Source organism: Diaphorina citri, unplaced genomic scaffold (genome assembly GCF_000475195.1).
Source record: "Diaphorina citri unplaced genomic scaffold, Diaci psyllid genome assembly version 1.1 scaffold182, whole genome shotgun sequence".
NCBI lineage: Eukaryota > Metazoa > Arthropoda > Insecta > Hemiptera > Psyllidae > Diaphorina > Diaphorina citri.
Genome location: NW_007377619.1, coordinates 309,100 through 317,345, shown reverse-complemented (window position 1 = coordinate 317,345; position 8,246 = coordinate 309,100). Strand labels below are relative to the sequence as shown.

At 34.7% G+C, this 8,246-nt stretch overlaps 1 long non-coding RNA gene across 1 annotated transcript in view; it reads left to right on the top strand.

Moving 5' to 3' along the window:
* The window catches only part of LOC113465925, a 13,729-nt gene extending 6,779 nt beyond the window's left edge, over nt 1-6,950 (top strand). Inside the window, exon 2 of the long non-coding RNA XR_003390501.1 lies at nt 6,820-6,950. This is a non-coding gene — a long non-coding RNA (uncharacterized LOC113465925). The remainder of the gene's footprint in view (nt 1-6,819) is intronic.
* The last annotated feature ends 1,296 nt before the right edge of the window (nt 6,951-8,246 follow it).

The following is an 8,246-nucleotide window of genomic DNA, read 5'->3' as shown; positions in this document are numbered from 1 at the left end:
CTTCAAAAATATATAGAAAGTTAAGAAAGCATTAGAAATAATTGAAGCTGCATCTTCAACTGGGAAATAGGTTTTAGGTACCTAATCTTGGAAGTGGAAAGTAATCGTCATAGGCCTGCCAAGTGACTATTCACAAATATGTAGCTCCCAATATTAAAATACACATGTAGGTACGTACTAATAAATTACAGCAATATTAATCTATGTATGCCAATGTCATATTAGTCGACCTATCCTGTTGTCTACCCAAATACCCAAAACTACCAAGCTCTCATATATCGTCAAGTAATCAAGTTGATCACAGGATTACGTTGTCTTCTTTTTCGGACCTTGATGTAATATTTAACGGTCTGCTGTAAACCACACCATCATATTTGCCATCATCTTCTCTAATGTTTTTAATAATGCTTCTTGCTTCTTGGCTACCAGTTTGGATGTCATATTAGTCGACCTATCCTGTTGTCTACCCAAATACCCAGCTATCATATATCGTCAAGTAATCAAGTTGATCACAGGATTACGTTGTCTTCTATTTGGACCTTGATGTAATATTTGACGGTCTGCTGTAAACCACACCATCATATTTGCCATCATCTTCTCTAATGTTTTTAATAATGCTTCTTGCTTCTTGGCTACCAGTTTGCTTTGGAATTGATTCAGAAAATTCGTAGATCATAAATTTTCAACACCAGATATGGACCGTGAAAAAACCAACTTTTTTGGTCCAATATATCAATTCGTTTTATATGCTAATTGTGCTGAAGCAAGGCATAAATCTTCCGAAAAGAGCCACATCCGTGCGGTATCTGTAAAGAAGGCTTTGAGGGAAGCGCTCTAAGTAGACAATTAATGCCAATATTTTATGGCATTAAGAATATTGTGAACATAAAAAAATAACACATTTTTTTCCACGTATTTTTGAATTCCTGATGAGTTCACGCAATACGTGTTGGTTAACCCATTTGTGAGGATATTTAAACACTTTTTTTGGATAAACGAAATGATACCTACTTATATGTATAGCGATCTTGCTATTCATCTCAGGAATAACTTATGAACATACAGCACGGGTACAAGCCTTACAGAAATAAGAATTCTTCCTTAGGGGGTAACGAGATGCTGAAGGACATCTTGCATCTCGTTACCTCTAGTTCTAATTTTGGTTCATTCTCTTGTACCTATTGGTCCTTTTGACATCTCCACTAATTCCGGTTCTTTTCACATCTCCGCTACCTTTAACTCTTCAGACTTAATGAGTAGATCGAGCGGGTTAAAGCTATTTGAATTCCCTTATCACATTCTATTAGAAATTAGAAGAAGGAACTTGAAAATCGAATTACAAGAAAAGTAGAAGAGAAAAAAAGCTTTGAAAAATATAAAATCCATTAAAATAATCCAAGGCAAAGGAATTTCTGATGTCAGAGAGTCGGAACCCAGAGATTTCAAATTCCATAAACCTGCACCACTGGAAAGTTTGCTGGGAGAATGAACTTTGCCTAGGAATTCTATCATGAGGTCATTATCAGTACCTATGGCTGTTGGAAATATTGTGCATGCATCTATTGACCTTTCTTTTACTTTATAATGTCTTCATAAGATATCCGAGTTTTGCCAATTAAAATGCCAAACGTTGCAAAGGACAATAATCATGAGTCGGTATATCGTAGCTATAAATGTAGCATGGGAAAATAACATGGGTAACAAGTGTACCTCTACATTTTTTTTTCTTCTGATTTTATTGAGATCTTTGATTTTTACCATCATGTCAGACATGATTTGCATTTCTCCAAAAAAGTCAATACCTAAACAGGTTAGTTCAGTTCAGCGAAGAACATTTTTGTAAAGTTTATTATACAATTTACGAACATGACTTTTCTGAACTTTTTGGTAAATACCTTAAGAAAACTTGGAAACTTTTTTATCCGTGCTCATTTTTTATAGCGATTTTTTAATCAAGTTTAAAAATCTTTGCACTGGTTTGCAACGATTTCGTTTTATTTTATGAAGTAAGTTAATATGAAAGTTAAGGATACTCTAATTGGAGAAAAGACTGAAAAGGAGTTATTATGGACTAGATAGATATACGTACCTAATGAAGTATGGGTACCTAATATCTAAATAATACAGTGTAGCAAATAATTTGGACCTGCAGGGCTTTTGCCACTATTATGATCTTTTAACTGATACTGAGCACCTATGTATGTTTTACTTTCAGAGGGGCGTGTTTGTTTGTATTTCCAAGCAGTTCTTTTTCTATCATTAATCATAACTAGGCTTCCAGGCCATTGAAAATGAATTTGATATCTGCCACCAAATCTGTATTTTATTCTCTATGTTGATGTGATGTATAACTTTCAAATCGTTTTCCTCAACAGTGTTTGGTTTCATTTTCCCCCAAGAGGCGTGATAGAAGGAACTGTAAGTACTGTAACGGCTAAGGTCTTATCATTCTGAAATCGAACAGAGAAGGAAGACAGGATAGGAGAAATCCAGCCGTTCGGACAACGAACCTTATCACCTACCTATGTATTTTGTTTAGTTTTACCTTCTTGGTCGGACGATGTGTATCCTTCCATGTTAGAAAACTGAAGAAGGAATAGAAATCAGAAGAATGAAGAAGAAACATTGGACCATTCGGTATTGGAAGATGGCTCCCATCTCCCTGGAGGGTGATTTGTCATCAGTACACGTAGGAAGATATCGACCAAAGTTGTTTCAATGTTATTATTTCTACCGTCTCAAATTTCATTCTGGTGTCTCGAGGGACTGCAGGTGTTTAGATTGATGAGTTACTTCTTCAGGCTTTACCTATATCGTTTGGTCAAATTATGATTCTGAAATTCAACAGGGTTCTCAGAACTTTTTGATGACGGTTGGAGAAAATAGATTGATGGAGCATTTGTTAGAAAACATGACTTATTCTCAGGTTGAAAATGCAGAAAAATAATATCTCAAATCTTCTATGATACCTAAGCAGCTAAACCTGTCTCTAGCTTTAGTTAAACAGGAATTGCAGGATGTATCAAAATCAAAAGTCTTGCGACGAACACTCCTCAAACTTGCTACCATGTAGTGTCATAAATTTGTCAACTTTACCAAATGTTAGCACCTAAGGACTGTTGTTTGCCATGTGCCTATGTACCGGCATACATGATACATTATGGTTGGTATTCCGCATTGTCTTTATTAGCCATCATCATCATTATCAAACTTTTTGTTCTTTTAAACACCGTAATGGTCGGGATATGGGTTCATTATGCCGATAATGAGCGCTGATTTTTGTAGCACGTGTTTTTTGTTGCTCGTTTTTATAAAGACTGTTTTTGTTGTTGTGGTTGTTGTTGTTGTTGTTGTTGGTATTAGTTTCTGTTCTTATTGTTGAGAATAACGTACATATCCTTGAACTCTCCCCAGAAAGAGCTCTGAAGTCCATCAACTATGTTCACAACTTGCAAATGTACCTACCACTTTTTTTTATCAAACTAATATTTTTAACACAGATTTAAGATGTAGCCTTTGGTGGTAAACTATTTTTGCAAAATTTAGACTAACTTCTAAAGTAGCTTCTTCTAACTTTCAACACTACCTGACTATAAGTACTAGAATTCTAGAAAATATACTAATAACTTACATAGGTACACAAGTATGTTTCAATATCAAGCCTCTTTCTTTTTCAAAATCTAAACTTATCTACCAAAGGAGTATTTCTTTTTATTCAGCTTCAAGCTCTGAACATTTTGATTTTAGTCGCGTTGAAGCTTGTAAATCTTGCCTCTCTGCGTAAAGATTTAAGTACCAGTTTTTTTGTTGGATTTAAGCTAGATTAAGGAAACCAGTTTTACTAAATGTTAAGCGCACACGTGTTCAGCCAAAGTTTAACGTATACTATTAAACCTCGGAGCTGACGTGATATCTACTCTGCCCATAGTATACTGTTCGATTCCCGGTGACCTCTGAAAATGTTTCAAAACTATTGGTTACTATTTTTCCCGAACCTACTTACTGGGATATCTATCAGTAAAGACAAACATGATCCTGTTGAAATTTACAACATATTCGTTAAACTTCAAATATTATTATTCGTGAATATTCCTATAAAGTACATAGATTTGTAAGATGCTGATATCTTTTGTATTCTTAAAAAAAAAAAAAAAAGTTCAACAAAACTAGCAAAAATACCTACCTCCAAAATTGACTCAGGGAAACAGAGAATATTGCAACATTTCAAAATAATTTTGAAAGAACACGAAAGAAATTGAAAGATGAAACAAGTGGTACTCAAGTTACTGAAGAGATTTGTAAGTACCATTATTATCGATAGGTACCTATTCTCTTTGACAATCCAAACTCATCTTCATCGAAAATCTGCACCAAAAATAGCTAATATTGTATACATAAGCAGAAATGCTTATGGAGTTATAATAAAAATATTGATTATATCCAGGTACAAAAGATCGGACATGGTATCATGAGTATGCCAATTCGTTGCACCCTGTTCATAACTGAAATGCCTCAAGAAACTTCAAATATTATTATTCGTGAATATTCCTATAAAGTACATAGATTTGTAAGATGCTGATATCTTTTGTATTCTTAAAAAAAAAAAGTTCAACAAAACTAGCAAAAATACCTACCTCGAAAATTGACTCCGAGAAACAGAGAATATTGCAACATTTCAAAATGATTTTGAAAGAACACGAAAGAAATTGAAAGATGAAACAAGTGGTACTCAAGTTACTGAAGAGATTTGTAAGTACCATTATTGATAGGTACCTATTCTCTTTGACAATCCAAACTCATCTTCATCGAAAATCTGCACCAAAAATAGCTAATATTGTATACATAAGCAGAAGTGCTTATGGAGTTATAATAAAAATATTGATTATATCCACGTACAAAAGATCGGACATGGTATCATGAGTATGCCAATTCGTTGCACCCTGTTCATAACTGAAATGCCTCAAGATACCTACTGATCACAATAACCTACTTTGTATGACACATAACTGTACACACTATTGTGCCAGCCATTCCAAACAACTCACAAAGAAACCAGAAATATTCGCGTTGTTCTACAAAAAGTTTTGGCGGAATTAAACACTTGAAACTTGAAGGCCTCAAACAAAAACACAAGGGGCACACACAAAGAAAAGGAAAACAACTCACAAAGAAACCAGAAATATTCGCGTTGTTCTACAAAAAGTTTTGGCGGAATTAAACACTTGAAACTTGAAGGCCTCAAACAAGAACACAAGGGGCACACACAAAGAAAAGGAAAGGGGTAAATTCCATCTGGCAAAATGCACTCCACCTCGCTTGATTCAAACTGTTTTCACCTTCCTTTCCTAAAAACTGTACATACCTATTAATTATACTAATCAAGACTAACAGTACTTCCCTGACACAAGACAGACCTATTCGATATGAGATGCTCTATAAAGATAATTCAAAACATCTGTAGTTTTGTTGATAGCATGTAGCAAATGCGGCACCATATTGCGGAAGGCGCGTAAAGTTTTGTCTCGTGTTATAGCATTGTTAACAGGTAGATATACACCTATCTCTTTCAATTTGTAGATTCTATTGATACTACATCCTTCCGTTTTCCGGAGTACCCATAACTGTACCTTAGATCTTAGAAGTATGTAGTTGGGTACACTCGGTCCGTTAAATTAATCCATTTAGTACCTATTACTCATACAAAAGATAGTGTCCTGTTGCCCTTACTCACTATGGAATGAAGAAACCTGCCTACACATTTTTGTTTGTGCTACTTTATCATCTCAAACTAAACTTTCATGTCCCTACGACCCTAGTGGAAGTAAAGTAATGAACCATGAGAATTCTCAAAGTATGAACAGTTTTATAAGAAGAAAAAACAAACCCTAATACAAAACAGATGCAAATGTTCTTCAGTATCATGACGTCAAACAGTTCTGAATGACATCATCAAAAATACTCACTGTATCCAAATGACACGATCAATTTGACTTACAAGCATGATTATTTCCTGTAAGAAGAAGAATATTTTTTTAATAAGATCAAGACGACTAAATAATGTAAACAAGACATCTAGGTATACAACACTACATAGTTATAAGTGTTAATGCACTCAAGACCATACCAATTTTAGATGTGATAAGCTTTGAAATGCATATCAAAGTTTACGAGTGAAGAGAAAACTTTCACACATAATAATATGACAAAGACAAAATTGTGGCTTTAGAAAACTTGGCATTGAACAATGATCTGTTGTTGAACAATGATCTACCGACAATACCTATGCAACTTTCTTCTTAAGATGCAAGCAAATAAGAGCATTTATATCAATTCTTCAAGTTCCCAGGCTAACTCTTTTAAAGTTCCTTCTCAAACCCTTTACCTGAGAATAAGATGAAGTCATGATTCAAAGCTTCACGTTCTGGGAGGTCACGATTGGTAAGAACTAATAACTCACAGACTTTGGGATAGGGGTATTCGGGTTGACTGAGATGATTTTTCAAAACCCTTTCATCAAGGGTCTCAGAGACCACTGTGGGAGAAAACTGGAAGTACAGATCTTCTTTCGTGACCTCTTGACATCCACCGTTGGGATGAAGATTTTGGGTTACCTTACCCTCCTTCCGCTGCTCTTCGAAATAGATATAGGTATGTATATAGGTAATATCAACTCTTCTTCTCCCTACGTGTGGGTGTCTTAGTTATTTCTTGTCTAGTAGGATTTTTCGTAATAAAGAAATTCATTCTAATATATATACCTATATTTTTTTTTTCATTTATTGACGGATACATTGAACATCTCCTTCTATCGTGTTTCAGTTATCCCAAATACATTATCTCTACTATCTCAAGAAAAGGTCGATGTAGTCAATGGTAAGATTGGTAAGTAGGTATGTGGAAAATAATGCATTACACCGCCTCCAGAAATCACACAAAAGTTAATTTGAAAAGAAAAATGAATCTCGTGGAAAGCAATGTAATGTACAGGTAAAAGTTCAACCAAATGAACCTGAAAATCGTTTTATTTTTACGTAAGAGATACACGTTTACACGTACCCAATCTTGAAATTCCAGCGTACAAGAAAAAGAAGAACGACGCTAATAGTTGTATTTTGTTATTGTCAAGCTAGAAGAAGGGAAAAAATTGTTAAAATTTGCTGGCCCGAGGCAAGAACATGGCAACATAACAGTAACAGAACTGATAGTATTTCTTGTAGTGAGGTGAGCGGCCTCATGTGAACTTCTAGTGGTTGATACGATGCCATAGCATGGGTACTCTAACCTGAGGAGTATCTTTTATGCTAAAAGTTTACTGACCTTCCATCTCTTCTTGTGGTTCACGAAACACGCTACAAACACCCGGAGCGACCAAAAAAAAAGGGGCCAAAAAAAAAAAAAAAAAAAAAAAAAAAACTTGTGAAGTTGTAGTATGGAGACAGTTTAGATTATTTCTTCACGTCTATTGTTGGATTAGTATAGGTAGGTATGTATCAATAAATGATTACATATTATATCCCATTGTTTTATTTCAGTATCTTTTTCTGAACACAAGTCTATGCTCGTCAGATTAACTGTTTATGTACCTACGTATATACTAGGTGAACCTACAATTTTTCAATTTGCAATGTTTTTGGCAATTCGTATAACCACCATTTCACCTTTATAATAGGTAGTACGAAGTTCTTGCTTCGTATATTTATGGATAAGGAGGAATCGATTTTTTTATTCACTATTGACAAATCAAAATGTATTTTTTCTCTTCTGTTTTACGTTCGTGTTAAGATTACTAATAATTTGACAGCATGTTTGCCCAGTCTATATCAAGATGGTGTTTTGATTTCTTTCATTCATTGTTTGATTGGTTATTGATAGAGTAGAAATAGGTATCTGCCTCACACGTCACATCAAACGGGAAAACAACATCAACGACGGTGGTCACAACTTCCTCTATGTTGATGTGATGTATAACTTTCAAATCGTTTTCCTCAACAGTGTTTGGTTTGACAGCATGTTTGCCCAGTCTATATCAAGATGGTGTTTTGATTTCTTTCATTCATTGTTTGATTGGTTATTGATAGAGTAGAAATATCTGCCTCACACGTCACATCAAACGGGAAAACAACATCAACGACGGCGGTCACAACTTCTTCTATGTTGATGTGATGTATAACTTTCAAATCGTTTTCCTCAACAGTGTTTGGTTTCATTTTTCCCCCAAGAGATTTCATAGAAGGAACTGTAACGGC